The sequence below is a fragment of the Thermobia domestica genome, chromosome 9 (assembly GCF_964235325.1).
Source record: "Thermobia domestica chromosome 9, izTheDome1.hap1.1, whole genome shotgun sequence".
Classification (NCBI taxonomy): domain Eukaryota; kingdom Metazoa; phylum Arthropoda; class Insecta; order Zygentoma; family Lepismatidae; genus Thermobia; species Thermobia domestica.
Window position 1 is genome coordinate 92,845,252 of NC_137462.1, and position 17,005 is coordinate 92,862,256.

General features: G+C 35.2%; 1 protein-coding gene across 1 annotated transcript in view; it reads right to left on the minus strand.

The window, feature by feature from the left end:
• The window catches only part of LOC145694859 (putative G-protein coupled receptor AH9.1), a 383,535-nt gene extending 374,055 nt beyond the window's left edge, over nucleotides 1-9,480 (minus strand). The window contains exon 1 of the mRNA XM_081771560.1: nucleotides 9,073-9,480. The gene's annotated coding sequence lies outside the window, so the exon portion shown is untranslated. The remainder of the gene's footprint in view (nucleotides 1-9,072) is intronic.
• Nucleotides 9,481-17,005: the final 7,525 nt, after the last annotated feature.

Consider the following 17,005-nt stretch of genomic DNA (forward strand, 5'->3'; position numbering starts at 1 on the left):
CTCGCACCAAAGGTGAGAGCGTTAGGGACTACGCCACGCGGAGCCATGTAAATCTTTTTGAGTTAGGTTTTGAATTATTTGACAATTTCGTATGTATATGTTCTTTACCTATGAAATTATAATGTGTTATGTTACTGTTATTATGTATAAAATAATTTGTACTATGTGTGTACTGCCTAAAGAAATCCACAAATAAAAGAAACGAGTAGGTTGAACAAGCCAATCATATGTATAGTTGTAAACGAAATCCTTTATTTGATTTTCATCGTTTTTATTTTTATTCCTGTGGAAGCCTAACCTTTTATTGCTATTTAAACTACATTTTTACCTTTTTGCTGTCCAATGAATTAATGTAGAACTTTGATTCCGTATAATAACTTAGGAACCAAAAGACTACAATAATTCTCGTCAAGAATGAAGCGAGAAGATTAAAAAGTGCTGAAGTGAACCCAAAGTGACTTCTAAAGCCTGGGCTCTACACCAATCATAGAACTGTTTTGCATCACGTGCAGTGGCGTATTTACGATTTTGTTTCGGGGAGGGCTTTGCTAGCTTTCGGGGGGGGCTTTGCCTTAAAATGTGAAAATTCAGCAAGGTATTTCATATAATTTACTATAGTAATTAAGATTTCGGGGGGGGCTTAAGCCCGGAAGCCCCCCCTAAATACGCCACTGATCACGTGTTATACATCGAAAGATTTTAACACAATTCGGGCAGCTGCGATCCTAACACATACTTGAGAAAACGTCAAACAGCAAGAATGCATCAACAATGTTGTCAAATTTTGAAGATATGGTGAACAACGACGAGAAAAAAACAGCACTTAAGGAACGATAATAGGAACAGCAGAAATTATTCAAATTACGGTAACTATAATAACAACAAAAATATAACCAATGATAAAAATGACAACAAAAATTAACGGTACTAAACTTAGCGACATTTCAACAACGATGTACGACCCGGATATGTTCTGCGAATAGCATGAGAGACTATATTGGTAACATTTTGTGGATGTTACCCTTGCGTTCTATTGAGTAGTGATATCGGTAGATATAGGACAAGCTTCATGACTCGTTGCAATCACTGTATCATCAGCCTATAAGATGATATTACTTACACATTTTTTTATATTTTTCACTCAATTCATTTAGAGACAATCGAGACGAGATTAAGACTGGCTTCGAGACAGATATCGAGAGAGCAATTTGTCAATCGAGAGGAGACGGAGACTATATAATGTCTCGTTTTATCTCGATAACATCCCTAGTCTCATGTAGTTTCGTTGCTGAAAGGGGACGCTAAAGTTCAAGAAACTAATGAACAAAGCGAGATCACTAAGAGAAGGGAGCTGTAATGAAGAAAGCTCTAACCTAGTGAATGAAATGGAAGAAAACGGGAGAACATAAGCATGGTTTCGTCCTTTATCTACTATATGAAAGGTTTCAAATTTTTCTGCTTATGGAAAACAGTTTTAAGAAAGCTTAACGTGTGTGATAGGGGAAAAATCTCTCGTTGGCACTTTTTTATTAGCAGTTCTGCCCGCTGATTTCGTGGGTAGTGAGTGCGCCTTTAATGCACGTGGTCACGCATTGGATTCCGGGTAGGAAAGTACAAAAATAATTTCACAGTCATTCACTTTCATTGATAATCGTCTTCTTTAGCCTGAAGAGCACAATTGTGGAACGTTAAGCTAAAAGAAAGAAAGAAAAAAAATCTTTACTTGTCTGCAGTAATCCGTTTTCGTGCTAGTTGATAAAGTGCGCCTAGCGAGCTGGCAACTCCCACAACAACTAACGTAAGTGGGTTGCCGCACAACAAGAGGTTACAAGTAGCCATTGAGTTAGCTGGAAGTGAAGCGAGTCGTATGGTGTACTACTACGACTACTACTTCGTACTACTAAATGTGTCATAAACAGAAACCAAACCTCTTCATTTCCTTCTTTCTTTCTACTTTTTTGTCTGTTTATTGCCACACCTGTATACACCAAAGCTAAGGGAGGCAGTGATGATAAGGTGGATGATAATGGTGGAAAAACAAAAGTAGGAGGAAACGGTAAAACCCCCGAGAAGTCCCACACACACTGTGTGTTTGTCCACCACATAACATACCTGGCAGAAGCTGGGATCGAACCAGTGATCCCACAGAGACAAATGAGCATTGTATGACTGAGTCACTGTGGTCTCTCAATTTAATTTTTGAACATGTAATAGCGCATAAAGACAATACCTAGATATTACAATTATTTAGAGCAAATTTGGATCAGTATATTGTGAATATATACATAATACCATTAATGGACAATAAAGAGAGTTACGACGATGCTACTGTATGACTGTGATTGCAGTTGACAGTATAAGAGCTTTCGAGTTAGTAAAATGTATTTCTGTGTTTCAAAGGTTCGAAGTTTTTATAAAAGATTTGAATTTGTTATAGCATCAGCTGAAGATAAGATTTCAAATTGTATTTTAAGTTATAGCTTGTGTCACAATTTTTATTGCATTCTTGTTCGCAGCAAAGAACAGTTGTAGAGTTTTTGAGGCTTTGAATACATTATCCCTTGTACCAATGGATGATATGATAAAGTCAGTCACACAGTCTAAGTTCATTTCATCATTAAATTGACCTTATTAAAAGTTTTAAAGATAGAAATCTTTTTAAAATAACAAAATATATTACGTTTGTTACTGTTGTGTACGCAACACATAATAAAAACACTGTAACTAGCAAGAAAGCAAGCAAAACTCTTAATATCCTAAGCGTCGCAACAGAAATACAAATACCAGTTGAATCTTTAAAATTTACCCTAGGTGTTGCGTACATTGATGTGGGGTTCAGTGAACATCGCTGTTAGATGTAAATTAGCATCTATTGCCACGTTTGAGTGTCTACTAAGCTTAGGATTTTTCTTTCTTCTTCAAAGGAAGAACCGTAAAAATGGATTACAGCTTTTGATCTGGTTTCATACTTTTAGATTACTTTTGGATTGTTAAAGTAATAAGAGAAGGTTACAAGTGACATTCTAGATGAAAAAGTAAGTTTCTAAATTTGTCTTTGATTAATTAAATATAGAAGTGGGCTTAAGACTGAAACTAAATATAATTGCTATAATAATAAAAAATAATTTTGTGAAGAAGAAATAAAATGTGTAACTCTAGTTTCAAATGTCTTTAGGGCATTAACTGGAAGGAAAATAAAATCAAAGTTGAATTTTATGAAGAATAAATAAGATTAAAAATGAGCTTCTGATGTTTCTTGAATATTAATTGGGAGGAAGGATAACAGTTTTCCATAGTTTATGGTTGAACAAAACAGCTGCCTTGAGTAAGAAGGTAAGAAGATACGTAAAAGACAAAAGTTTTGTAATAGAAGAACTCTACTACGTATTCAATGTAAATACCTTGAGCTTCAGCAGCATCATTCAGACGACTACCCTTGCTTGCTACAAAAATAAAAGCATGCTTGGATGTTGTCGAATCCACATTAGCCTCGGAAATGACTCCGCTGCAGTTTTGTCGGCATTCTTCCATTCTTAAACTATAAACAATGTTCTATATAGTTATGACCCGGCGATCGATGTTGGCATTCTATACGTATTAGTTCTGCATTATTTTTTTTACTATACTTACTTCGATATATAAAGAGCATTGTTGTCTTGCATATTAATTGATTCCTCTTGTTCTGGAAGTTTATTGTAGAGAGATGGAAGCAGTACTTGCTATTCATCCAGGAGCAGGAACAATCAGGCTCACCCTGCAGTTCTCATATGTTTCCAAAACCTAGGCAGAAAATCATCTAAAATATTCAGTGAGGATGACTTGTCATAGAAGATATATATATATATATATATATATATATATATATATATATATATATATATATATATATATATAATGTCCAGTGTGGCCTGTATATCTTTCTTCCTTTCCGATCACTGGAGAATATCTATTTATCACAGCAGATTACAAGTTTCCAATAAGCTTGTTGCTGGAACATACATTCTTTTGATCCCATTCTAGTCCATTTCCTTATAGAATAGTTATCACAGTTGGATGAGAGTCATGAACAATAAGGTCTCATCATACTACCTCGTGTGGATACCTAATTTCAATGCTTTTTGTTTCAAGGCAAATAATGACCCGAAATGGTGGTGTTTCACATTTTCAACTTGAGCTAGATTATGTTGCCCGCACTTTTCTCGCTCTGGGTTTTGAAATAATAATATTGTCCTCTGTGCTTTGCATGATGTCCCAGCCACTTCCTCGTAGTTCTAGGAACACAATCAAAGTCTCTACCAATGTGAGACAATTTATCATCATTAGCATGATTACTAATAAAGGTCGTCCTTTTCAGCAACAGTCAAATTTAAAGAGCTTTTAATTCTGGACATTATGAGTAAATTGAAAATACCAGCCGAATTCAATACAGTGAAACCTGTTAATCACAGTGAAACCTCTATAAGTTAGTCACCTACCCATGTTGATCTCTTTCATTTATTACTCTATAAGTTGGCCACCTGTCTATGTTGGTCTTTTTCCTATGGAACCTGCATTTTCCCATAAGACAAACATTAGTATTATTCTATTAGTTGGCCACTTGCCTACTTTGGACTCTTTTTTTCTAAGGAACCTGGATTTTATCATAACACAAATATTATTTATTACTTTTTAAGTTGCCCATCTGCCTATGTTGGTCTCTTTCCTAAGGAACCTGTAGATTTTCTCATAAGACAAACATTACGTTTTACTCTATAACTTTGCAACCTGCCTATGTTGATCTCTTTCCAATAGAACCTTTATTTTCCCATATGGCTTATATTACTTATTACTCTGTAAGTTGGTCACTTTTCTAACTTCGAACTTGATTGCATTAAAGCAAAGAGTGTTCCTGTGTTGTTAATGTTAAATTCACCTCTATATGTGGAACATAAATGTAATATTTATTCCTTAGAAACTTTTTTAAAACAGATTTTACAATTGGTGTTCCAAGGTACCAGTAAACACAAGAAAGAAAGGGGGAAAGTAGTTTATTGAAAGCAACATGTCTCACATTTGCATCGCAAGATATTTGGTATCAGATAGATTTATTGAGCGACGGACAAGTTTTGTTCATCAGGTGTTTGAAATGTTGTCGTTTCAAGTAAATGACAACAAACGACGATAAGGTTCATGTTTCAAAGCGTTAAAAGAAATAAAAATAAGATGAAAGGACAAGTTATTTTCTTGCCTTTCACTGATTGGTATTTGTACTTTTCATTTAAAAAGAATTAGACCCCTGTTTTAGCGCCTTTTTTCATATTTCCTCTAGAAGGGAAGAAAAAAGATGGGTAGATAGAAAGAGAGTGGGATTGCAATTGTTAAAATAAGATCAAAATCCGTTAAGGTTATGGACATAAAATTCGGTATTTATAGTTTCAGTTTTAAATAACTAAAGTCGTCTTTCGTCGTTTCTAATATTATTCTAACAAAGGAAGAAGAAAGGCTGTAAGGAAAAATAAGCCCTGATTGCAATTGATAAAGTAGATTAACCATATCTCAGAATCCCGTCAGGTTAGAAGCATTAAAATTTTTGTTTAAACTCCTAATTTAAAATAATTATCAACTTATTTCTGTTGATGTTTCCTTTACAAGGGAAGTACAAGACCGGAAGAAAATAGGGTGGCAGGTTGTAATTTTTAAAATAAAATGACCATATCTCGAAATCCATAAGTGTAGAGACATGCTAATTAAAGACAAGTTTCATCTTTTTTATATATGTTTCCCTTAGAAAGGAAGAAATAAGGGTAGGGGTAGCAAGTGTTATAATAAGATGGCCATATCTAAAAATCCCTTAAGATTAGAGATTTGTTAGGAATATGAGAACTGCGAAGCCATAGGCCGACCAAATCTGGAAGTTTGGTAGCGAAGTCTTGAGCTAGCCGAAGGCTAGTCAAATGACGTCTACGGACAACGAATCGCTTTTCTTCAGATGAAAATAAACCAAAAACACTATAATGATATATGCTCCGGGGCATCCTACAGCCGCTATAGAGAATCAAAAATCTCAGTATGTGGCAACGTCGTAGGTTATCTTGATACCATTAGTATTGGTCTACGAATCCATCAAACAGTTGCATCCTTTGTTACAATATTAAGTATTGCTAATGTCAACGTCTATCGACTTTAACTGCTATCTGAAAAGAATCTACTTAACTATTTGATAGATTGGTAGATTACTCTATGGTTCTTTATCTGCAACGTTGGTACATAGTAGAATTCTCATCTGAAAGGTATATAATTATATATATTTTTCACTTTATTTTGATTTGTGGAATAATGCTTTGTAGTCTGTGGGGGCCATTTCTAGAACATCCATATGTATTGTGTATACATATATATACTGATACTTATCAAGTTCATGCAAATATCTACAGTTGTAAAAACATCTGGTATATGGGTAGCAACGGTCATGCGAGAAGCAGTTGAACGGCAATGAGTAGTGGACTAAATGGACTGTTATAATGTAAAATTGGCAACCTCTCTAATTTCCGAAAAGGAAAAATTGTTGGCGGTCGGCTATGTGTAGCGAGCGTGACGAAAGTGACAATGTGTTGGGTGTGTCACGAGGGACACTATCCAACGTGATGGCAATTTAAAAACTCACGGCGAAACCACATTGGTGAAGAGGAATAGTGGTCGGAAGAAAACCCTCAGTGACAAGTCCTGTCGAGCATTAAAGCAGATTGTCACTTAGAGCCATCGTGTGACTGCAGTACAAGTGACAGAGGAACACGGGCAGCAGCTACCGCAACCTGTGGGGACAATCACAATCTGCAGTGGGACACATGGGTTCGGGTTCACGACCAAAACCACTGATAACATTTTAATACGACGCCAGTTATGTCAAACTGGCAACATAGACCACTGATGACTGGAAACGTGACAGTTGGGCTGAAAGGCCACCGTTCATTTTATTTTAGCACAGGCCGTATTTATGTGTGGCGGAGGCGCAAATAGGCGTATGATACGCAGTGACTCCGCAAAGCGTCAAACATGTTGGTGCTCTGTGATGATGTGAACTGCAATATCCTTGTTTTCAGTGGGTCCTGTTCGTGTGGCCCGCCGAAACTTACGGTCGCGTCACTGTCCTTAATTATGCAGCAATTTTAGGGAACCATGTGCATCCTATGGTCCAGATGTTTCTTCTGGACAATGACGCCATATTCCAAAATGATAATACTCTAATTCACACAGCTAAATCTGTTTCCATGTGGTTTGAAAAACATTGGGATGAAGTTGAACACTTCCCTCGGTCCGTTCAATCCCCAGACCTGAAAATGATTGATTATCTGTGTTCCGTTTTGTAGATACAAATTCTGTGGAGATGTCCGCCTACATCTTCTCTCTCACTGAGTGATGAACTGAGAGCAGAATGGTGCAATATTCTACTTGGTATCATTCTGAATTTCTATGACTCTATTCCACGCCACATTACAGTTGTTCTGAGAGTGAAAAGTGCTTCAAGGCCATATTAATCAGGTAAGTTGCACTTTCGTCAGGTATTTCCATTAATTTGATCAATATCTATATGTATGTATATGTCGTATTTTCACGATAAAACAGCTGAACCGTTTGAAATGAATTTCTAAACATAGCACTTGAGTCGAGCCCGATAAATTTCACTTAAAATTATTAGCTTTCGATGCAATTATGGTTCCTATCCAATTCTGGCTTCCCGCACATCTTTACTGATTGGGTTGTAATGTGTCAAGAATCGACCCACTGCATGTTACTAAAGGCAATCAGAAATGAAAGATGAATTTGTCCTCACCATATCACTTTTTCAAAAGAAGAAAGAAAGAAATTGTTCTTCGATATCTTGTCAAAAATATGTTAAACTTTGATGAAATTTTGCGCATTTCAATCAGGTTCTCCAATGACTCGAAATCATATCGAATTGCCAGTATGTAAAATTATTTGATTGTCCAGTAATTTTATTTTTCTCTGTATGTATTTTGAGTTTCATACCCACAGTTGGTTTCTCTAGGCTAAAGCAGACGTTGAGAAACATATTAATGAAAATGATGAAAGATAAAGTGGAACGAAAGTGTTCTTACCCAAACCGAAGAAGAACAAAAATCCTATCCCATAAAATCGTTCTACAAGTACTTATAAATACATTTCTTTAGGATAACAAAGTTCAGTTTGTGAAAACTCACATTTACTTTTTGAAACATGCTAATAAAGGAATATTAATAATTAATACTCAATCATTAAATAAATCTTTAACACATATGTGAAACTTCATAAGTAAATTAACGCAAAATGCCTTATAGAATCTTTAAGTAACTTTGTACTGGTGTACGTCGGTCATGGATGCCGATTCAAAGAAAACATTGAACAGACCAAATTTCTGTAAAGTTTTATCGAATAATAGATTTCGTTAATTTCTCTAAGTATAAATATTTCCAGTACTTCATGGATAATAGTTTCTAATGCTTGGCCAAGAAAATGTTTTGTAGAAACAAGAACATTAAAACAACATTGCAAAACGAACACCCTTCTCAACGACAAAATTGGGTGAACTAAAGGAGTTTGAGGCTCCAAGTTCCGGCAACAATGACCTTGGTTAACGTTCTAATCTTGTAATATGGATATTGGATTCAATTGATTGAGGTTTCACTCAGAGAATTCTAATAAGGAACCGCAGTGCCTTAGTGGTGTAGCACTTGCCTGAGATTTGTTGTGTCCCTGGTTCAATTCCAGCTCTCCTCAAGTGGGTTTTGTGGTGGACAAATACCATGTGCGTGGGTTCTCCCGATTCTTCTCACTTTCTTCCTTCCGTCATTGTTATCATCCACCTCATACCGTCTACTTTTGTCCCGGAGCGAAATATCTGGTGTTACACTTAAAAAATATCGCTAACTTTATTTCTAAATTTTACATACCTTTTTTCGAAAATTCCATTTAGTGTTTCATTATTTCCAGCTTAAAAGTCTTCATTCCAACTTTAAGATATGCAGTGTTTTATCCAAAATGTATTTGTATATAAAAATAGTAAAACATGTAATAAAAAGCCTTTCTTGTACTTACCAAACTAAATTGCTGTAATTACATGATAAAAAACACCCAGCACAATAAAGTGAAAGTTTATCAAAATACGATGTCCCAATACAGAAGAAGAAAACGTTATAATACGTAATTGTCACAGCACATGTACTAAAATTCTCCAAATGTCACGAAATGTTTATGTCTGGATCTTCGGGTAAAATCAACAGGTTTCAATACTTAGTAAAAAAGCACACAAGTTTATACAGTTTCTAGTGTCTCTAGTTTCTTGGTGAGTCTGGGATGGAACTCTTGCCTACTTTTTAGAGGAGAGAGAGAGAGAGAGAAAGAAAAACACTGCACAGCTTGTGAAAATCACGCGCAAAATTATTCTCTCGCTTAAATATCCCTCGCAGAGAAATTGAGACAGGCCGGGTTGCTGAGGCGACTCGAGTGATAGCATGCAATGCACTGGAGCAGCCGAATCGAGATAATTTTGTCAGAAAGTTGGATGAGCGTTCAGCTGAGAGGAACAGGGAACGCATGCGTGCTCGTTGTAAAGAATCGACGCCCACCAAAGAAATTGGTAAATATTTTTCCTGTGATCTTCTTTCTTCGCTTGATAAGAATAATGTTTTTCTTCTCAAGTAGATTTAATCAAATATTAATCCCTTTATATGCAATACATTTGAATTTAACGATAATTATCATTTTAACAAATCGGTGAGATCGATGACTTCCATGTTGCATAAATTTAAGTGGACATAAGTAATATATATATATATATATAAATTAGTAATAGGAATACGGTTGACTTAATTAAATAATATCAGGGAATAACTGTTAACAAGAATTTTTGGAACGATCCAATCAAAAGATTGCTTTCTTGCCCAATAATTAGCTTTTGGATTAGGGACTATAAAATTTTTGAACGGCTCCTAAATCGAGTTTTTGTCTTTTTACGGAATAAACACATCATAGTGGGTTAAGCGATAATTTGGGTTTGGCTACACTATATGTAGTTCTCTAGATATGAGGCGTACAAGAAAATTTTTGATCGAATGAAATTTATTGGACTTTTTGGATTCTGGGCCACAAAATTTTTAACGGCCACTAAATAGAGTTTTTTTACGGAATAAGCACATCATATTGAATTGATAGTTTTGGTTTGGCTACACTATATGTAGTTCTCCAGATATAAGGCATACAAAAAATTTTTTACCTGAAATATATTGGATCTTTTGATCCAAAAAGTATATTATAATGGCCGTATTGATTAAACGTATTATTCTCTGCAACAGCCGAGTGAATTTAACAAAATTGAGCTTATTCTCTCCTGAGCTGCATTAAATTGCATTGTTTATTACAAGTCAAAATTTATAAAAGCATAATTTTTCATTGGATTATAATGGCACCACGTAGTAGTTATCCCTCTCGTTTTTGCTATGGACTAGATTCGAGTCCCTGTGAAGACAATCGGTCGAAAACGTGTGGAAGTTTTTTCAGGCTAGTCATCCTCAGTGTGGTTTTCTTGCTTTTGCTCATTTACACCAGATAAATGCCGGAATGGTTTTTAACATACAGGTCCCAAGTCACTTCGTTCTTTCCCTTTCTATGGATAGCGTGACAGGCGAGGAGCGTCATCCCTGATACGTGATTAAGTAACATGGCCATAAATGCCGAAAACCCAGAAATTTAATTCCTAATCCACCGTATTGTATGGATGTAAAAGATAGTCCCTAAATACAAGTGAAAGTTTTGCAAAACAAAGGAAAGTGTTATGTAGAATCAAGAGAAGAGCTAATGAAAACTTGAGAAAATTGTATTCTAGTCATCAAATAACATTGTGGTACACTAGCCAGCAATTAAGATCTAAGACAAGAAGAATATGCTGCTCGCATTGGCATTTTCTTGAGTTTCGTAGTTTTCTAGTTATTAAGCCTCTTGGAAAGAGACATCTACGTAGGTGACTAAGAATATATTGGAAGCTTAATATAGGACGCGATCTTAAGAAGAGAAGTATTAACAATCCTGTCTGAATTGAGAAGGCATAGGATGTAGTCTGTGAAGAAAGTTACCTAGTTTGGGAATTGCTTAGAGTTGCACTGATCTTGTCCTATCCGCATTATTCAAAGTTTCGTTGACATCAAACGGGAAACTTCCAAACTTTTAGAACAAAGAAACATGATTTTTGAAAGCTAAAATTAAAGAACTTGAAGATAATAGTAAAAACAAAAGTATTCTGGACATGTATAAGGACATAAATGAATTTGAAAAAGGCTATCACACTTATACAATTCTCACTGATAGTGATAGCATTTTGACTAGATGGAAAGATTTCTTTGACGATTTGCTTAACACGCAGTCAGAAACTAATGTTCATGGATAAAGAGAAATACACATACCAGAACCGTATATTCCAGAGCCTAACCGAACGAAAGTAGAAATCGCTATAAAGAAATTAAAGAAACACAAATCTCTAGGTGTAAAGGAAATTTCGGCTGAGTCAGTTTTAATTGGAGGAGAATAATTGTGCAACAAGAAACACAAACTCATTTTCCTTAACTGGAACGAGGAGGAATTGTCACAAGAACGGAAAGAATCAACTATTGTTCAAATTAACGAGAAAGGTGAAAAACTGATAGTAATAATTATCAAAGCATTTCTCTTCTGTCAACATCCTATAAAATGCATTCAAACATTCTATTAGCAAGATTGAGCCCATACACTGATGAAATTATTGGTGATTATCAGTGCGGAGAAATCGGTCTACTATCTACCTGATATTTACCATTCGATAAATACTCGAAAAGAAAACAAATGGTAATAACCCGGCACATCAATTATTTACTGATTTTAGAAAGGCCTACGACTCAGTTAGGAGGGAAAATTTGTACAACATTCTTATAGAATTGGAATACCAGAAAAGGTAATTAGATTAATTAAGATATGTTAAAATGAATCCCAAAGTAAATTCCGGCTAGGAAAATTTTTGGCCACGAACTTTCACGTCTAGAATCTCCTGAAACAAGGAGATGCTTTGTCGCCATTAATATTCAAACTTTGTCCTGGAGTACGCTATGAGGGAAATCAAAGATGATAACCAGGGTCTAGAGTTGAAAGATATTCACAAGGTTATGGCGTATACCGATGATGTAAATTTAATAGGGAATGATAGACAAATAATAAAAAGAAATGCAGAGGTCTTATTAAATGCTTGCAGGGACATGAGTTTAGAAGAGGAATCAGAGAAACCTAAATACATAGAACTTGTCGGGTTCGTAATGCAGCAAATTACGAGTATAAACGTGTTAAAATATCAAATAATACTTTCGACAAAGTATACATTTTCAAATATCTAGGGCCAATATTAACAGACTAAAAACATATTCACAAAGAAATTAAATCTCGACTAAAAGCAGGAAATTCGTGTTATTATTCAGTTTAAAATTTTTTGCCATCGTGAATTTTGTTGAGGAATTTGAAGCTCAAAATATATAGAACGATAATCATGCCTGTTGTTCATTATGGTTGCGAAACATGGTCGGTTACTCTAAGAGAAGAACGTAAATTGAAAGTATTTGAGAAAAGATCCTGAGACGAATATTCGGACCCAAGAGGAACGGGAATGGGGAATGGCAGAAATTCACAGAAAGGAACTCCATAATTTATATCGTTTTCCAACCATTGTTAGGGTCATCAAGTCTAGGAGACTCAGGTGGGCAGGCCATGTAGCCAGAATGGAAGAAAATAGGGACGCTTTCGAAGTTTCGATTCGGAGTGCAATTGTAAAACGACCATTAGGAAGACCTAGGTGAAGGTGGAGGACAATATTAAGATGGATCTAATAGAAAGAGGAATACAAAGTAGAAACTGTATCAAATTAACTAAGATATAGAAGTCAATGTTGAGCTTTTGTGAAGGCGGCATTGAACCTGTGGGTTCCATACGCAATAGAGTCAGTTTTTAGTTTATTAGCCATCCTTCTTCCAAATAGTATAACGAGTCGGAGACTAGCGTTGACTACAAGATTTGTGCGGAATTGAGGTAGTACTTTTTAGATTTTGTTGAAGCATGCATAAATTCATTGAACGAACAACCCCAAGAAAAAAAGTAACTTCAAAGTGAGAGAAGGTAGAAAATCATCAAGAGATATATGTTTGTTGACTAACAGTTACCTATACCATTTTTCTTTCCTCTTTTTAACATTTTGTTTTTAGAAAGAAAAGAAAAATGAACCCGATTATCGACAATATGTATATCTATAGAAACTGAGGATTCATAATCTTCGTAAGCGTTCAAATATAATCTCAATTTCAGGATATAGGCAATCAAGGATGCAAGATCTGTGCCTTTAAGAAAAAAAAAACCTCGGGTGAGGTAGAAGGAAAGGAAGCGTTCAAATGATAAAAAATTTGATTTTATGTCCTACGTGAACGTCCTGCAGGCTAAAGGATACGGGTGATTAATGAAAATACATAATTACGAAAGAATTCTTAAAATGAAGATGTGAAATGAAATGGTAGAGTCCCGAGACAAACGGACATATAATGCTGTTCACAAACTCACATGGCCTGGATCGAACTGGGACCCTGGCAATAGAGGTAAGAGTTCCGCTACTGACTCACCGTGCTCTCTTTTATAAGCATAAAATATTGCATATATACAACATATGCATGCTCTTTCTAGTGACCTAGGTTCTTTAAACAAAAAACATCGAGATCTGAGTTTGATTCCCGGTAGAAGCTCATGTGGTTCGAATCTCACGTTAAGCTGTAAGTCCATGTCTCATACGGCCTCGGGTCTAAAAGAAAGGCTAAAGGAACATTGAATCAACTACATAAAAAGAAAAAAACTAAAGGAACTTATTATTAGTAGTTCTCTGTAGCACTGAGGCTCCTCAACCATACACGTTCTCATATCAACAGAACTATTTACGAGCATACTAGATAGATGTGCACTTAAACAAAGCATTTAAAGAACATCACAACCTTCTTGTTCAATATGAGATCAATGAAGGATTTCTGATACAAGTACCACGATGAAAAAATCAAATGAAATAAAACAAACATACAAACGAAAAAGCATACTCGAAGATAAGTCATTTCTAAAATACGAGTTATGCTTATTTGAAGATTTTTCGTTTATGATTTTTTTCGTCATTCGCAATACGCTTATTTAACACTGTATGCTAAACCAGCCATATAGTACTTAATGTTCAATCCTGAAGAAATAGACACTTCTATTAATTATTTCTATTATTAATATTATTATTAATGAAAAACAAAGGCTATTACGCAACTGACATTTCTCTTCCTCGTTACCCTGGCAACAAACATTGACCGAGTGCTCAGGATGGAAGCGTGTCAGAATCAAAATGAAAGACGAAAAGATAATTACCCAATTTTTTCTTTTATTTATTTGATTCAACAAATGATCTTGTTTATACTAACGAACACGTTCACTTTAATTAAGTTCAAAAACTACCGGCGATGTATGTACACGATCTTTAAAACTTCTTTCGCAGTCCGCCTGAGAGTTCTATAGTTACGGAATGGAATTCCATTTATAAATGTAACATTAGACGTTGTGGTGTGGTAAGAAGAAAGTGGGTTAATGGTATTAGTACACTAAATGCAAATAGTAAAGAAGCTTGAATCTCACGGGAGTCATCCTTTCTTGAGGTTGCAGGTAGAGAGATTTGGAATATTATTTTCACAACTATAGATTAACTGAAGTGTTAGGTAGGCTAATTACACAAACATTGTGATAGAAGACAAGAACTCGTACAATCTTGAGCACCTGGATAAAAGGATTTGCACACCGTACACATCATAATCTCTCAACTGTTTTACTAGCTTCATTTCTGAATAGTTCTAGTAGCTAATGCAGTAGTACCTAGGTAATCTCTTGTATTACTGTTGGTAATCATAATTGTCTGTGTTAAGGAACCTTTTCCACACCTACTAAATACAAAATATTTCCTAGAATTTATCTTGAGCTGCCTCGTGACTATGTGGTGAAGATCCTGGTTAAATTCCCGGTGGGACCTCATGTACAGCTATAGGTCCGCGTCTGATATAGCCTCTCTCTTGAAAGGGACACTAAACTGAAAATCAAATCAAATCTTATCTAAAATTTATTTTAAAGGTATAACAATAGGTACAATAAAACCTCATTAATCTGAACTAATTCGGAGAATAAGTTACCGGATTTAATTAAAGTATTCTTTTTAATTGAAATAACCTAAGATAACAGTAGAAAGTGCATTACAACTCTGTTTATAGCAATAATATACGTTTATTATGTTGCATTCAAAGAGTTTAGTTGATTTTGAGTTTAGTCACATTCAACACCAAGACTATATGAGACGTGGACCTCCTGATTAACCTGGAATCCGAACCACATGAGCTTCCGCCGGGAATTGGACCCTGGTCCTTTACGCCAAAGGCGCGTACGCTAACTGCTTAGTCACGAAGGGTCTCTGCATTCAGAGAGTATAGACCTAAATACACATTACTACTACACGGTCAAATGTTAAGCAATACAGTACATGCATACGTTATTCCCTGTGTTACGATTATGTTCTCGAAGAATCTGCTGTTCTCGAAAGAAGTATTGGTACCAATAATTCTTATTTACTTCTAAATATGTTTTATGTTAAGTGGGAAGACAATATTAAGCGCCACTTCCGATGAAGTTTATTTATTAAGTGGAATGGGTTCAGATGAGATCGCAAAACAGTAAGTAGATAATTTTATCTCAGATGTTTACCTGGAGATGGCAGGGAAAGCTTGTTTGGTATGTGTCATTGCATTCAATTGCACGAGAATGTTAAACTTTCTTTCTCAGTATAGTCGAAAGCTAGGAAATGTAACATATTATGATTCCCCCAAGTCTCCTACTTGTATGAGTCATTTTCTTCTAATGAAGATGGAAGCTGATATAAGAGTTACTGAATTATTAAAATCGTTAAAAATTGATTACTTTTCCACGGCAAAATGAAAAATGTTGATAGTAGATAAAAAGGGTGAAAGTTTATACATTTACCAGTTGTCTGATGTCAATGCTATTATCATAACTGGGTAAGGCTTTCTTCCAGAAATTTTTGTCCTATATAGCCAAAATCAAAATTTAGAATTCTACATTGGACATTATTTGAGAAAGGAGTACCCTGCATAAGAAATGAAATGAAATCTTTCAATTTTACGTCCCACGGTTATGCCGGTTAGGCTAAAGGAGATGGTGATTATGAGAAATGAATGAAATGGTGGAATGAAGAAAGTGGGAGGAAACGGGAGAACCATGAGAAAACCCACGAGCACGGTGTTTGTCCACCACAAAGTCCACACGGCACGAGCTGGGGTCGAACCAGGGAACCCAAGCACCGGAGGTGAATGCTCTACCACTGAGCCACCGCGCCCCCTACCCTGCATAAGAGTGACGTGTAATCAGAACCTAGTTTATCTTATGTTAGCTTCGAAAAGAGGGCGAAGATATACCTGGAAAAACACTATATTAGAGTGCACACACACACACACACACACACACAGATATATATATATATATATATATATATATATATATATATATATATATATATATATATATATATATATATATATATATCAGCGATGAAAATTTTCCGATTCATAAAAACATACTCCATTTATTCCTACATCGTTATTTAGACGTGATGTGAGGTGGAAAATTTTCTTCTATATTTTTCCGGAAAATTTTCCATTCTTAACAAATATCAGTGATCAAGTAACAATTCCTCAGTATTCATATAATCGATTGAATTCATGTATAGAAATGTTAAAAAGTGAAAGATCGTTTAAAGAATCTGAAAATTTTCATGGCTCAGACATTTTCAGTACTATGTAGGAACAAGTGAAACAATTTTTCATGAATCGAAATATTTTCTGTCTTGTATGGAAAAATTGAAGAACTCTTTATGAGTCGGAAAATTTTAATC